The sequence below is a fragment of the Triticum dicoccoides genome, chromosome 3A (genome assembly GCF_002162155.2).
Source record: "Triticum dicoccoides isolate Atlit2015 ecotype Zavitan chromosome 3A, WEW_v2.0, whole genome shotgun sequence".
NCBI classification, from domain to species: Eukaryota; Viridiplantae; Streptophyta; class Magnoliopsida; order Poales; family Poaceae; genus Triticum; species Triticum dicoccoides.
In genome coordinates, this window is record NC_041384.1 from 479,877,318 (window position 1) to 479,893,648 (window position 16,331).

General features: G+C 43.0%; 1 long non-coding RNA gene across 1 annotated transcript; it reads right to left on the reverse strand.

Moving 5' to 3' along the window:
• Positions 1-251: 251 nt before the first annotated feature.
• LOC119271654 lies at positions 252-3,610 on the reverse strand. Its single transcript, XR_005134654.1, has 5 exons — positions 3,208-3,610; positions 3,079-3,121; positions 2,361-2,412; positions 2,081-2,200; positions 252-747 (listed from the first exon to the last, which is right to left on the reverse strand). It is a non-coding gene; the product is annotated as an uncharacterized LOC119271654 (long non-coding RNA).
• Positions 3,611-16,331: the final 12,721 nt, after the last annotated feature.

Consider the following 16,331-nt stretch of genomic DNA (forward strand, 5'->3'; position numbering starts at 1 on the left):
GGTTCATCAAACTTGTGCCTGTTTTGTTTATTTTGACTCCTTTGCGGCGGTTTTATTCTGAAAGTTACCAATCGTCGGTTTCAGCCCCATGTAGATGCTACTAGTTGATTGCCCGTGTGTTGCCACGGAATAACAAAAAATATAACGATAAAATAATTTCTTGAATTGACAAATGTTTGTTGAACATGATGTCATGTAATATCCATTCATACTTACAACATGATTCTATCTCATGCTCCTTCCTCCTCCAGGGCAGTTGTGCCTCCATAAAAAGAGGTAGATTCCCACTCCCTTGTCTCTCCAAGGGGCGACATCGAGACGCCCCAAGCCCTGGTGGCCAAGAACACTTGTCTGCTACTGCTCTATCGCCGCCATCAATGGTCGTCGTCGACGGCGATGATGGTCGGCTGCGAGAATCAGGCGATCGCGGCTCTACTCTCCTCTTTTCCATCAACCTCCCCATCCCTAACCTTCGCCTGGATCTGACACGACACTTTGCTCCATCTGCTCTGGCTTAGCCCCTCCACCTCTATGCTCCTTGGCCATTGCCCTGATCTTTCATCCACCAACCCTACTGCTCCTAGCAAAGGTGGCTATGTGCCTTTCCTAGATCTACAACTTCCATGTCACAGCAGCCAGATCCGCCGTGTCTCGCGAAGGACCCACGACTCCTTGGTTGTGTCGGTGCCCTGCAACAATGTGATTCCTATTGCTTTCTCCTATCGTGAGCTCGTCCGAGTCTTATCGCTGCCAGTATTTTGTGAGGAAAAAATTAGGGACAAAAAAGTATTGAAAGAGATCAAAAAAAGGGACAAACAAAATGAGTAAGATTGACAAAGGAAATAAGGAAAAATGATAAAAGATTGATGAAAGGCATAAAGTGAAGAATCAGAATGAAGGAAATAAACCCAAATTCCTTGCATCTAGATTTTTTTCTAAAACTCAATTATGTGGAGGGTAAATATGCTCTCTCTTCTACATAAATGTCATAACCATAACCTAAAAAGCAAAAGAAGGATTATTGAAAAAAATAGGAGGTTCACATTTCCCTGAGTACAACCCCATTATATTATGGGCCTCTCCAAAACTAACCCAAACATGAGCTAATAATATAGAACAATATTATCCTAGGAGTGATTATTTATTTTTAGCTGAGCTATATTCAGAACACATCACACGTGTACTATCGTGTTTTTTTACATTTGATGTAGAATTCACATTTTTTTTACCAAATGTGCCTTTTGACCGAGATCAAAATTATAGAGAATGGCATTTTTGCTGCTTTGCATTATTTACACACCAACCAGATAAGGTCAAACACTTTCTGCTCTGCAAGCTACATTTATGAAAAAGATCAGCAAGTTAATACATAGATAGACCACATCAGTCTACCTAACGTGCATTCATCAACAAATTGAGCTAAATTATTTTGATTGGATAGGCAATCAAACAAGTTTTTTTTAGCTAAGGGTCGTTAGCTCCAGAGAAGAGATTGATCATACAGTAAGAAAGATTCATCAAAGCATGCTAAAAAACTGAAAGCCCTTGCTTTTGAACAAATCACATAAGGAACTGCAGGATTACTCCTTCCGTTTCCGGGGTCATATCTGAAAAGCCAAACATACAGAAATCTAGTGGGTAACACTTGGGAACTCACACATTCCCACACAGAAAAGCCTAATTTATCATTGGAATCAAACAAGAATGCTCAATGAAAACAACAGGAAGAGGTTGAACAAAAATGCTCTGTAAAACGACCATGGGAGATCCATAGCAAAGAACGGATAAATTTTGCTATGAAAAATCAACAGCGACTACGTTCAGTTATTCACCAAAAATATTGTCTAGGCAAAACACTGTCCCTTTTGACTACTGATTATTATACTTATCTAGTGTACACCATGGATATTAACTAATTAAGCACCTCATATTTTGAACTTACAGTGGTCTAGAAATGATAACTAACAATGTATGTTGGTAGGAACTCAACGCGCAAACCTCAGCCATGTAGAAAGAAAAGGTTGATTAAGATGAAAGAGTAATTTGCATATGAAAATGGCAGTTACATGATTGAACTTACATATGGAGAGAAAATCCACCAGGCATGGGAATCAGTTTCTTGGTTCTTTGGCAACAGATCAGTTTCTTCATACTTGGCATGTGTTTTCTGTTAATGCCGAGCTACTGGCCAAGCATGCAGCTGCATAACATGGTTCGGGAGTTTCAACCAATTAATTTCAAAATTCATATGGCATTAGAAGCAAAATCACTTATGTTAACTCGTATGTGCACTATACATGGAAGCAACTACACACTTCCGCATCCACCCCTTAAACTATTGTGCCACAAAAACTATTTACCTGGCAATGCTTCATTGTTAAAATCTCTCTCTTTTTCATGCTTCATCAATCCCTGCAAAGCAGGACTACAAGATCAGTAAGGAATGTTATCCAAGACAACGACAAAGATAATATAAACATAGTCAATCCTTGATACAATTTTTGCACAGTCTGGGCAATCCATTGTATGTTCATTCAAACAACTAAAGCATTACAATCAACTCATGCGCGCCAGTAGCATTAAACCTACAGCAAATCATATACTCAAGGAAAAACTGATCATACTGTATAAACAAAATCCAGTATGTGTAGGCAAGCAAGAAAGCTCCTAGCTAGTAGCTCATTCATGCATAAATACCCTACAGTTGCATAAAGGTTGTGATCATTATTGTTTGTCAGTCATTTCGCTCCGCGCCACCAGTGCATCATCTATGCATGTGTCCATCGGTGATGTATAAACAGCATGCCGGGTAGACAAAATAAATCGAAGGTAAATCACGCTGCTGAACATACGGTAGCAGGACTGCAAGTGGCATCGGTGAGAGCACGTACATAAGCAACAAGTGGCAAGGTCATTCGGCCAAACATGTACAACCTGTATATGTCAGTTGAGTTTGGAAGCACCTGCTATCAGTATCTACCGCTGTTCTATGATCCCAACAATATAGAAGAGGACATGGCATTGTTGTAGAAGGCACCACCAGAATCATAAATTGGAACGGGGCAACCACGGACCAACCTTAACACACTTGTAACACGCATCACATTAGGTTGTTGAAGACCTGAAGTATAAGTAGCAAATCTCAGTTTGTGGTTTCAATAACAAAACCAGAATAAAAATAGCAATCTAATGGCCAAAAAAATCAACCTGCTCAGCGTGAATGATCTACTAATTCGAGAGTGGCGCCGAGTCTAGAGCCGTGGAGGATGATGTCGTTGCAGGACTTAGCTTTAGGGCGCTGGTGGAGGGCGGTGACAGATTGGAGCCACTTGGCCCGTGGATTTGAAGAGCGGGGCAGCAACGTACATCGGCGGCGGGTCGAGGACCAACACGGGGGCGGCGTGATTCATTGTGCAGAGCCTGGAGGCAGGACGTTGCCAGGGAAGGGGAGCAGTGCTTGTAAACCCCGTGGCTGGCAGAAAGAGGCGGCCGACGGTTTAACTTGGCTAGTCAAGATGTTGCCGACCGGTGGCTGTAGTATGCGATCGGCGGCGTTGGGAGGTCAGGCCTCAGGCGGCGGAGGTCAGAGGCAGGCAAGCTTGATCGCCGGCGACCATGGAGGCGCTGTGGCATGCACGGAGATGAGGTGCAGTCGGGGAGGCCGGACAGGGGACGTGCTCGTGCGACGCCCGGCGAACCAAGGCAGGCGGGGGAAGAGAGAGGTTGGAGGAAGGCGCAGCGCCGCGGGGAGGTCGCCGGCGAGATGACTAACGCGTTCGCACGGGCAAGGCGGGGCGGGCGGCGCCGTCCACGACCAGGACCTTGGCCATGACGACCACGAGGCGAACGAGGAGAGTGGCGGCGGCGATATTTCGAGGGCGACGAGATTCATCGTGCAGCGGAGGGTGCAGGGTGGGCGGCGCGTCCATGACCAAAACTGCGGCCAACGAGGAGGGGAGCGGTGGCGGCTAATTTTCTCGAGTGTGGGGGGAGAGACGTGATCCGGAGATGGGGGCGTGGGACGTGCGTTCGTGGGCAGGTCATGGGGTATTATTTTCCTTTTCATTATTTTTTCTCGTGGATAGGTGAATCGGTGCTGTTTTCTTCTAATCGTGCGGGGGAAGGTGGGAGAACAGGTGGAACTAACGATAGAGGTGGGATCGTACGAGGGAGTTGGAGGTGGAACCATCACGAAGTTCGATTCTCCTTTAATAGTAGGCTGGTTATAATGGGGAGTATCATATAGTAGTATCATGCATATGATACTAGTCTATAATACTACCTCTTTAATGCATAATATTATAGAGTAGTATCATGCAGTACCTTATTTATTGCCATGCATGACACATAGTAGCATAACATTATTATGATACGGTATCATGATATGATACTCAACCCTCTCTTTCTTCATTTAATTCTATGACACCTCATCAAAATTGCCTAGTTGGCATGCATGATACTAGTTATGATACTACCATTACGACCAGCCGTAGAGACTATGACCCTTAGCCGACATCTCGGTGCCTCGAGGCGGTTTTATTCAACCTGCGCACTATGACCCTTAGCCGATGTCTCGGTGCCCCGAGGTGGTAGTGCGTGAGGGAAAAGAGGCAATCGGACTCTGCAATTTTATTACCTTTACTTAGCCATAGGAGCTTGACTGCGGGGGCTAGTGACTAGTCCCCTGTGTTTTGTGATGTTCGGAAGTACTAAGGTATATACCTTAATCACATGGTTTATGCAAAGACAAACCCTTTGTATGACACGGGGCAATCGATATCGATTTTTAGTTTGGCACTTGCCATCGGATCGCCGACCACTTCTCGCGCATTATTGTCGGATTTTGGGTTCAATAGACCCTTGAGAGGTTCGAACTCTGGGGTGCACGCGAAGAACTCGTCCTCCCCGTCTGCCTACTCGCCAATCTCACAGCCTAGCTTGACGAACTGTAAGGAAAAGGGACACATCAGTTTACCCAGGTTCGGGCCACCTTGCAGTGTAAAACCCTACTCCTGCTTTGTGGTGGATTGGCCTCGAGGGGCTGAGGATGAACTAGTACAGTGGCGAACAACCTCAGGAGGGGAGGTGTTCTTGTGCTCGAGTGAGTTGGTGGGAGTGAGGATGATCTGACTGATCCGTCCCCTTCTATGGTGGTGGCTAGGTCCTATTTATAGTGGCCTCGGTCCTCTTCCCAAATGAAGGCGGGAAGAAATCCCACAACTGAAGGAAATATGCCCTAGAGGCAATAATAAAGTTATTATTTATTTCCTTATATCATGATAAATGTTTATTATTCATGCTAGAATTGTATTAACCGGAAACATAATACATGTGTGAATACATAGACAAAAATAGAGAGTCACTAGTATGCCTCTACTTGACTAGCTCGTTAATCAAAGATGGTTATGTTTCCTAACCATAGACATGAGTTGTCATTTGATTAACGGGATCACATCATTAGGAGAATGATGTGATTGACTTGACCCCATTCCGTTAGCTTAGCACTTGATCGTTTAGTTTGTTGCTATTGCTTTCTTCATAACTTATACATGTCCTATGACTATGAGATTATGCAACTCCCGTTTACTGGAGGAACACTTTGTGTGCTATCAAACATCACAACGTAACTGGGTGATTATAAAGGTGCTCTACAGGTGTGTCCGAAGGTACTTGTTGGGTTGGCGTATTTCGAGATTAGGATTTGTCACTCCGATTGTCGGAGAGGTATTCTGGGCCCTCTCGGTAATGCACATCACTCAAGCCTTGCAAGCATTGCAACTAATGAGTTATTTGCAGGATGATGTATTACGGAACGAGTAAAGAGACTTGCCGGTAACGAGATTGAACTAGGTATTGAGATACTGACGATCGAATCTCGGGCAAGTAACATACCGATGACAAAGGGAACAACGTATGTTCTTATGCGGTCTGACCGATAAAGATCTTCGTAGAATATGTAGGAGCCAATATGAGCATCCAGGTTCCGCTATTGGTTATTGACCGGAGACGTGTCTCGGTCATGTCTACATAGTTCTCGAACCCATAGGGTCCGCACGCTTAAAGTTCAGTGACGATAGTTTCGGAAACGTTCCGGGTGAAATCGGGATTTTACCGGAGTACCGGGAGGTTAGCGGAACCCCCCGGGGGTTATTGGGCCTACATGGGCCATAAGGGATAAGAGGAGGGCCGGCCAGGGCAGGCCGCGCGCCCCTCCCCCCTAGTCCGAATAGGACAAGGAAGGGGGGGGCGCCCCCCCTTTCCTCTTTCTCCCTTCCTCCTTCCTTTTCCAACAAGGCAAGAAGGGGGAGTCCTACTCCCGGTTGGAGTAGGACTCCTCCAGGCGCACCTATAGGGCCGACCGCACCTCCCCCTCTCCCTCCTTTATATACTGAGGCAAGGGGGCACCCCATGACACACAAGTTGATCCTCGTGATCGTTCTTTAGCCGTGTGCGGTGCCCCCTTCCACCATATTCACCTCGGTCATATCGTAGCGGTGCTTAGGCGAAGCCCTGCGTCGGTAGAACATCATCACCGTCATCACGCCGTCGTGCTGACGAAACTCTCCCTCAATGTTTTGCTGGATCGGAACTCAAGGGACGTCACCGAGTTGAACGTGTACAGAACTCGGAGGTGCCGTACGTTCGGTACTTGGATTGGGAAGACGTACGACTACTTCCTCTACGTTGTGTCAACACTTCCCTTGCCGGTCTACGAGGGTACATAGACAACACTCTCCCCTCTCGTTGCTATGCATCACCATGATCTTGCGTGTGCGTAGGAATTTTTTTGAAATTACTACGTTCCCCAACAGTGGCATCCGAGCCTAGGTTTTATGCGTTGATGTTGTGCACGAGTAGAACACAAGTGAGTTGTGGGCGATATAAGTCATACTGCTTACCAGCATGTCATACTTTGGTTCGGCGGTATTGTTGGATGAAGCGGTCCGGACCGACATTACGCGTACGCTTACGCGAGACTGGTTCTACCGACGTGCTTTGCACACAGGTGGCTGGCGGGTGTCAGTTTCTCCAACTTTAGTTGAACCAAGTGTGGCTACGCCCGGTCCTTGCGAAGGTTAAAACAACACCAACTTGACAAACTATCGTTGTGGTTTTGATGCGTAGGTAAGAACGATTCTTGCTAAGCCCATAGCAGCCACGTAAAACTTGCAACAACAAAGTAGAGGACGTCTAACTTGTTTTTGCAGGGTATGTTGTGATGTGATATGGTCAAGACATGATGCTAAATTTTATTGTATGAGATGATCATGTTTTGTAACCGAGTTATCGGCAACTGGCAGGAGCCATATGGTTGTCGCTTTATTGTATGCAATGCAATTGCGCTGTAATGCTTTACTTTATCACTAAGCGGTAGCGTCGTGGAAGCATAAGATTGGCGAGACGACAACGATGCTACGATGGTGATCAAGGTGTCGCGTCAATGACGATGGTGATCATGAAGGTGCTTCGGAGATGGAGATCACAAGCACAAGATGATGATGGCCATATCATATCACTTATATTGATTGCATGTGATGTTTATCTTTTATGCATCTTATCTTGCTTTGATTGACGGTAGCATTATAAGATGATCCCCCACTAAATTATCAAAGTATAAGTGTTTTCCCTGAGTATGCACCGTTGCGAATGTTCTTCGTGCTGAGACACCACGTGATGATCGGGTGTGATAGGCTCTATGTTCAAATACAACGGGTGCAAAACAGTTGCACACGTGGAATACTCAGGTTTAACTTGACGAGCCTAGCATATAACAGATATGGCCTCGGAACACGGAGACTGAAAGGTCGAGCGTGAATCATATAGTAGATATGATCAACATATTGATGTTCACCATTGATACTACTCCATCTCACGTGATGATCGGACATGGTTTAGTTGATTTGGATCACGTGATCACTTAGAGGATTAGAGGGATATCTTTCTAAGTGGGAGTTCTTAAGTAATATGATTAATTGAACTTAAATTTATCATGAACTTAGTACCTGCTAGTATCTTGCTTGTCTATGTTTGATTGTAGATAGATGGCTCGTGCTGTTGTTCCGTTGAATTTTAATGCGTTCCTTGAGAAAGCAAAGTTGAAAGATGATGGTAGCAATTACATGGACTGGGTCCGTAACTTGAGGATTATCCTCATTGCTGCACAGAAGAATTACGTCCTAGAAGCACCGCTAAGTGACAAGCCTACTGCAGGAGCGACACCAGATGTTATGAACGTCTGGCAGAGCAAAGCTGATGACTACTCGATAGTTCAGTGTGCCATGCTTTACGTCTTAGAACCGGGTCTTGAACGACGTTTTGAACGTCATGGAGCATATGAGATGTTCCAGGAGTTGAAGTTAATATTTCAAGCAAATGCACGGATGGAGAGATATGAAGTCTCCAATAAGTTCTATAGCTGCAAGATGGAGGAGAGTAGTTCTGTCAGTGAACATATACTCAAAATGTCTGGGTATCATAATCACTTGACTCAACTAGGGGTTAATCTTCCTGTTGATAGTGTCATTGACAGAGTTCTTCAATCACTGCCACCAAGCTACAAAAGCTTCGTGATGAACTATAATATGCAAGGGATGAATAAAACTATTCCTGAGCTCTTCGCGATGCTAAAAGCCGCGGAGGTCGAAATCAAGAAGGAGCATCAAGTGTTGATGGTTAATAAGACCACCAGTTTCAAGAAAAAGGGCAAAGGGAAGAAGAAAGGGAACTTCAAGAAGAACAGCAAAAAAGTTGCTGCTCAGGAGAAGAAACCCAAGTCTGGACCTAAGCCTGAGACTGAGTGCTTCTACTGCAAGCAGACTAGTCACTGGAAGCGGAACTGCCCCAAGTATTTGGCGGATAAGAAGGATGGCAAAGTGAACAAAGGTATATGTGATATACATGTTATTGATGTGTACCTTACTAATGCTCGCAGTAGCACCTGGGTATTTGATACTGGTTCTGTTGCTATCATTTGCAACTCGAAACAGGGGCTAGAGATTAAGCGAAGATTGGCTAAGGACGAGGTGACGATGCGCGTGGGAAATGGTTCCAAAGTCGATGTGATCGCGGTCGGCACGCTACCTCTACATCTACCTTCGGGATTAGTATTAGACCTAAATAATTGTTATTTGGTGCCAGCGTTGAGCATGAACATTATGTCTGGATCTTGTTTGATGTGAGACGGTTATTCATTTAAATCAGAGAATATGGTTGTTCTATTTATATGCGTAATATCTTTTATGGTCATGCACCCTTGAAGAGTGGTCTATTTTTGATGAATCTCGATAGTAGTGATACACATATTCATAATGTTGAAATCAAAAGATGTAGAGTTGATAATGATAGTGCAACTTTTTTGTGGCACTGCCGTTTAGGTCATATCGGTGTAAAGCGCATGAAGAAACTCCATACTGATGGACTTTTGGAACTACTTGATTATGAATCACTTGGTACTTCCGAACCGTGCCTCATGGGTAAGATGACTAAAATGCCGTTCTCCGGTACTATGGAGAGAGCAACGGATTTGTTGGAAATCATACATACAGATGTATGTGGTCCAATGAATGTTGAGGCTCGTGGCAGATATCGTTATTTTCTCACCTTCACAGATGATTTAAGCAGATATGGGTATATCTACTTAATGAAACATAAGTCTGAAACATTTGAAAAGTTCAAAGAATTTCAGAGTGAAGTTGAAAATCATCATAACAAGAAAATAAAGTTTCTACGATCTGATCGTGGAGGAGAATATTTGAGTTACGAGTTTGGTCTACATTTGAAACAATGCGGAATAGTTTCGCAACTCACGCCACCCGGAACACCACAGCGTAATGGTGTGTCCGAACGTCGTAACCGTACTTTATTAGATATGGTGCGATCTATGATGTCTCTTACTGATTTACTGTTATCGTTTTGGGTTTATGCTTTAGAGACGACTGCATTCACGTTAAATAGGACACCATCGAAATCCGTTGAGACGATGCCTTATGAACTGTGGTTTGGCAAGAAACCAAAGTTGTCATTTCTGAAAGTTTGGGGCTGCGATGCTTATGTGAAAAAGCTTCAACCTGATAAGCTCGAACCCAAATCGGAGAAATGTGTCTTCATAGGATACCCAAAGGAGACTGTTGGGTACACCTTCTATCACAGATCCGAAGGCAAAACTTTTGTTGCTAAATTCGGAGTTTTTCTAGAGAAGGAGTTTCTCTCGAAAGAAGTGAGTGGGAGAAAAGTAGAACTTGATGAGGTAACTGTACCTTCTCCCTTATTGGAAAGTAGTACATCACAGAAACCGGTTTCTGTGACACCTACACCAATTAGTGATGAAGCTAATGATAATGATCATGAAACTTCAGATCAAGTTACTACCGAACCTCGTAGATCAACCAGAGTAAGATCCGTACCAGAGTGGTACGGTAATCATGTTCTGGAAGTCATGCTACTAGATCATGATGAACCTACGAACTATAAAGAAGCGATGGTGAGCCCAGATTCCGCAAAATGGCTAGAAGCCATGAAATCTGAGATGGGATCCATGTATGAGAACAAAGTGTGGACTTTGGTTGACTTGCCCATTGATCGGCAAGCAATTGAGAATAAATGGATCTTCAAGAAGAAGACTGACGCTGACGGTAATGTTACTGTCTACAAAGCTCGACTTGTTGCAAAAGGTTTTCGACAAGTTCAAGGGATTGACTACGATGAGACCTTCTCACCCGTAGCGATGCTTAAGTCTGTCCGAATCATATTAGCAATTGCCGCATTTTATGATTATGAAATATGGCAAATGGATGTCAAAACTGCATTCTTGAATGGATTTCTGGAAGAAGAGTTGTATATGATGCAACCAAAAGGTTTGTCGATCCAAAGGGAGCTAACAAAGTGTGCAAGCTCCAGCGATCCATTTATGGACTGGTGCAAGCCTCTCGGAGTTGGAATAAACGCTTTGATAGTGTGATCAAAGCATTTGGTTTTGTACAGACTTTTGGAGAAGCCTGTATTTACAAGAAAGTGAGTGGGAGCTCTGTAGCATTTCTGATATTATATGTGGATGACATATTATTGATTGGAAATGATATAGAATTTCTGGATAGCATAAAGGGATACTTGAATAAGAGTTTTTCAATGAAAGACCTTGGTGAAGCTGCTTACATATTGGGCATTAAGATCTATAGAGATAGATCAAGACGCTTAATTGGACTTTCACAAAGCACATACCTTGACAAGGTTTTGAAGAAGTTCAAAATGGATCAAGCAAAGAAAGGGTTCTTGCCTGTGTTACAAGGTGTGAAGTTGAGTAAGACTCAATGTCCGACCACCGCAGAAGATAGAGAGAAAATGAAAGATGTTCCCTATGCTTCAGCCATAGGCTCTATCATGTATGCAATGCTGTGTACCAGACCTGATGTGTGCCTTGCTATAAGTCTAGTAGGGAGGTACCAAAGTAATCCAGGAGTGGATCACTGGACAGCGGTCAAGAACATCCTGAAATACCTGAAAAGGACTAAGGATATGTTTCTCGTATATGGAGGTGACAAAGAGCTCATTGTAAATGGTTACGTTGATGCAAGCTTTGACACTGATCCAGACGATTCTAAATCGCAAACCGGATACGTGTTTTTATTGAACGGTGGAGCTGTCAGTTGGTGCAGTTCTAAACAAAGCGTCGTGGCGGGATCTACATGTGAAGCGGAGTACATAGCTGCTTCGGAAGTAGCAAATGAAGGAGTCTGGATGAAGGAGTTCATATCCGATCTAGGTGTCATACCTAGTGCATCGGGTCCAATGAAAATCTTTTGTGACAATACTGGTGCAATTGCCTTGGCAAAGGAATCCAGATTTCACAAGAGAACCAAACACATCAAGAGACGCTTCAATTCCATTCAGGATTTAGTCCAAGTGGGAGACATAGAAATTTGCAAGATACATACAGATCTGAATGTTGCAGACCCACTGACTAAGCCTCTTCCACGAGCAAAACATGATCAGCACCAAGGCTCCATGGGTGCTAGAATCATTACTGTGTAATCTAGATTATTGACTCTAGTGCAAGTGGGAGACTGAAGGAAATATGCCCTAGAGGCAATAATAAAGCTATTATTTATTTCCTTATATCATGATAAATGTTTATTATTCATGCTAGAATTGTATTAACCGGAAACATAATACATGTGTGAATACATAGACAAAAACAGAGAGTCACTAGTATGCCTCTACTTGACTAGCTCGTTAATCAAAGATGGTTATGTTTCCTAACCATAGACATGAGTTGTCATTTGATTAACGGGATCACATCATTAGGAGAATGATGTGATTGACTTGACCCCATTCCGTTAGCTTAGCACTTGATCGTTTAGTTTGTTGCTATTGCTTTCTTCATAACTTATACATGTTCCTATGACTATGAGATTATGCAACTCCCGTTTACTGGAGGAACACTTTGTGTGCTACCAAACGTCACAACATAACTGGGTGATTATAAAGGTGCTCTACAGGTGTCTCCGAAGGTACTTGTTGGGTTGGCGTATTTCGAAATTAGGATTTGTCACTCCGATTGTCGGAGAGGTATCTCTGGGCCCTCTCGGTAATGCACATCACTCAAGCCTTGCAAGCATTGCAACTAATGAGTTATTTGCGGATGATGTATTACGGAACGAGTAAAGAGACTTGCCAGTAACGAGATTGAACAAGGTATTGAGATACTGACGATCGAATCTCGGGCAAGTAACATACCGATGACAAAGGGAACAACGTATGTTGTTATGCGGTCTGACCGATAAAGATCTTCGTAGAATATGTAGGAGCCAATATGAGCATCCAGGTTCCGCTATTGGTTATTGACCGGAGACGTGTCTCGGTCATGTCTACATAGTTCTCGAACCCATAGGGTCCGCACGCTTAAAGTTCGGTGACGATCGTAATTAGGGTTTTTGTGTTTTGATGTACCGAAGGTTGTTCGGAGTCCCAGATGTGATCACAGACATGAAGAGGAGTCAAAATGGTCGAGACATAAAGATTGATATATTGGAAGCCTATATTTGGATATTGAAAACATTCTGTGTGAAATCGGGATTTTACCTGAGTACTGGGGGGTTACCGGAACCCCCCGGGGGTTATTGGGCCTACATGGGCCATAAGGGAGAAGAGGAGGGCCGGCCAGGGCAGGCCGCGCGCCCCCTCCCCCTAGTCCGAATAGGACAAGGAAGGGGGGGGGGGCGGCGCCCCCCTTTCCTCTTTCTCCCTTCCTCCTTCCTTTTCCAACAAGGCAAGAAGGGGGAGTCCTACTCCCGGTTGGAGTAGGACTCCTCCAGGCGCACCCATAGGGCCGGCCGCACCTCCCCCTCTCCCTCCTTTATATACTGAGGCAAGGGGGCACCCCATGACACACAAGTTGATCCTCGTGATCATTCTTTAGCCGTGTGCGGTGCCCCCTTCCACCATATTCACCTCGGTCATATCGTAGCGGTGCTTAGGCGAAGCCCTGCGTTGGTAGAACATCATCACCGTCATCACGCCGTCATGCTAACGAAACTCTCCCTCAACGTTTTGCTGGATCGGAACTCGAGGGACGTCACCGAGTTGAACGTGTGCAGAACTCGGAGGTGACGTACGTTTGGTACTTGGATCGGTCGGATCGGGAAGATGTACGACTACTTCCCCTACGTTGTGTCAACACTTCCGTTGCCGGTCTACGAGGGTATGTAGACAACACTCTCCCCTCTCGTTGCTATGCATCACCATGATCTTGCGTGTGCGTAGGAATTTTTTTGAAATTACTACGTTCCCCAACAACAACGGCCAAATTTGAAGGGAGACAACTAGTACACACAACTAGGGAAAAGCCTAGCAGTAGCACTGGTTTTTGGCCTATCAGTAGCGCGGGTAAGCGCGCTACTGATACGACGCTACAGCTAAAGCTTAGCATTAGCGCCTACTATCACTCGTTACTGCTATATCTACTTAGTAGTAGCGCTTTCCAAAACAACCGCTACTAGTAATTACTATTAGAGCTTTCTAAAACAACCGCTACTACTATTATTCTGTATTCTATTTCTTTTAAATTTTAGGTCGTATTCATACACCTTTATACAATTTTTCATACAGTAGCAATTTAGAGATTGTTTTTACGTTATAATGAGTTATTAAATCACTAGGTGAAAGAACCTTGGATTAGTTTCAACTGCATGGATCCAAAGTAACCAATGGTCACTTTGGATCCATCCATTTGAAACTAATCCGCGGTTCTTTCACCCAATGACATAATAACTTATCATCATCATCATAATATCATTAACAACTTATCATCATAATATATCATTGTCATATAACTCCTCCTCATCATCATTTTTCATCCATGACATCATCTAACAACTTGGTCACTAGTTATAATAACAACTCCTCCTCCTCCTCCTCATCCTCATCATAGTACTCATAATCACTACTCCTACTCAGCATCACCATCAAGTCTAGGACATTGTAGCACATAATAAAAGCTTCTCACCATCATCATAGTCATATATAATCAACACTAACTAATTGTTCTTAATACTTAGGACCTACTCCTCTCTCCTAGCTAAAATACCATAAAATAGATAAACCGGTCCTTCTCCATAATGGAGAATGGACATAAACCTATCTCCAACTTGTGGCTTGCGCACATTCATTTTGTCTCCAATTATTTGCGTGTGCGCATTCATCACTTTGCTCCATTCTTTGATTTTGAGCCTTCCATGATTTGAAGAAATCGAGTATGCAGTATGGTAAGCCTTCGAAGGAGTTGGTCGTAAGCTAACCATATGCATATCACCTTCGGTAAATAGCATGTCAGGCACAACCTGCTTCGGGAGCCTCTATTCAAAAACGTAATAGTAACATATATAGTTAGCAATGTAGTTTACTTAAGAATAATGTATGCAATGAAGTTACCATCATTAACAAAATCTTACCAAGTTTTTGGCAATGAAGTTACCATCAAGCAATTTATGGATTAGTGGCACGTATCTAGTATAATTTGGGCTGATAGAGTGACTGGTTTTGAAGGCCTCAACATCTTCTATGAATGAGACAAGATAACCTTTCTCCTCACAATTAAGCTTGGAGTCATAGCTGTAGTATGTGATGTTTATTACCTTCCGAGTATTTCTTGAAGATAAGAAATAAGCTGGCAATTATAAATAAATAAGTTTAGTACCGATGAACACCAAATATTTTTAAATTAACAACATAAATTACTGAACTTAACAAAATAGTTTGACAAACTCACATCTAGGCAAAACTGGAGGCATATCCACATCCACCCAGATGTCGATATCATCATCATCATCATAATCTTTGGGACGAATATCAAATCTTATTCGCATTCCCTCCTCAAATCCATATGCCTTGTATAGAGCTTCCCAATTAGAGCAACCGAAATGGGAGCGATCGACCGCATTGTACAACTTAACCAAAAACTCATAATCATGTTTAGTTCTTAAGTGAGCCCTCCTCGTCTCCACATTGTCAAAGTCATCTAAACCAAAACCAAGCTTCTCCAATACATATGGTCTAGCATGGCATGGGATGTACTAATCAAATTTAAAAAAAATTCCATAAATTACACGTTGAACAAAAGAAGCACAAGTGATGATATTAATTATGATGAAATGCTTGTCGTTGCGTACCGTACAAACATCAAAGGTCTCTTCCAGCTTCACGGTGAAAAACCTATCATTTTGCAGGTGAGGAAACCTATCGCACAAACCCCGGTCATCGTAGCAGTACCTGCACTCTGGGATCCCATCGTCATCAGACACCTCCTGTGTTCAAAATTCAAAGATTATAACTCGACAGCAAAACCCAAAAATCAGGCATGACCTTTGCTAAAAAAGGACATATTGAGCGCCTGAAATTTTGCTAGAACGGAAATTAATCAACACTCCTGCAAAACATAGGCTACTTATCGATGGTCATTGCGTTTCAATGGTGTAAAATATGAACAAAAACATTTCAAAATATCTTATATATAATCCTAACACTAAATAAACTAGTTTTAATAACTACTTACTAAATAAACTACTTTTATTAACTACTTACTAAATAAACTAGTTCTATTAAGTACTTACTATAAATAAACTAGTTCTATTAAGCACTTACTAAATAAACTAGTTCTATTAAGCACTTAATATAAATAAACTAGTTATATTAATCACTTACTAAATAAACTATTTCTATTAAACACTTGCTAAAAATCTACTACCCCAGTTCTACCCAAAATTTTCTTACTTCTATTTTATTCAAAAAACCTAAAATAGTCAAAAAAAAATTCTATTAAAAAACCTACATTCTACAAT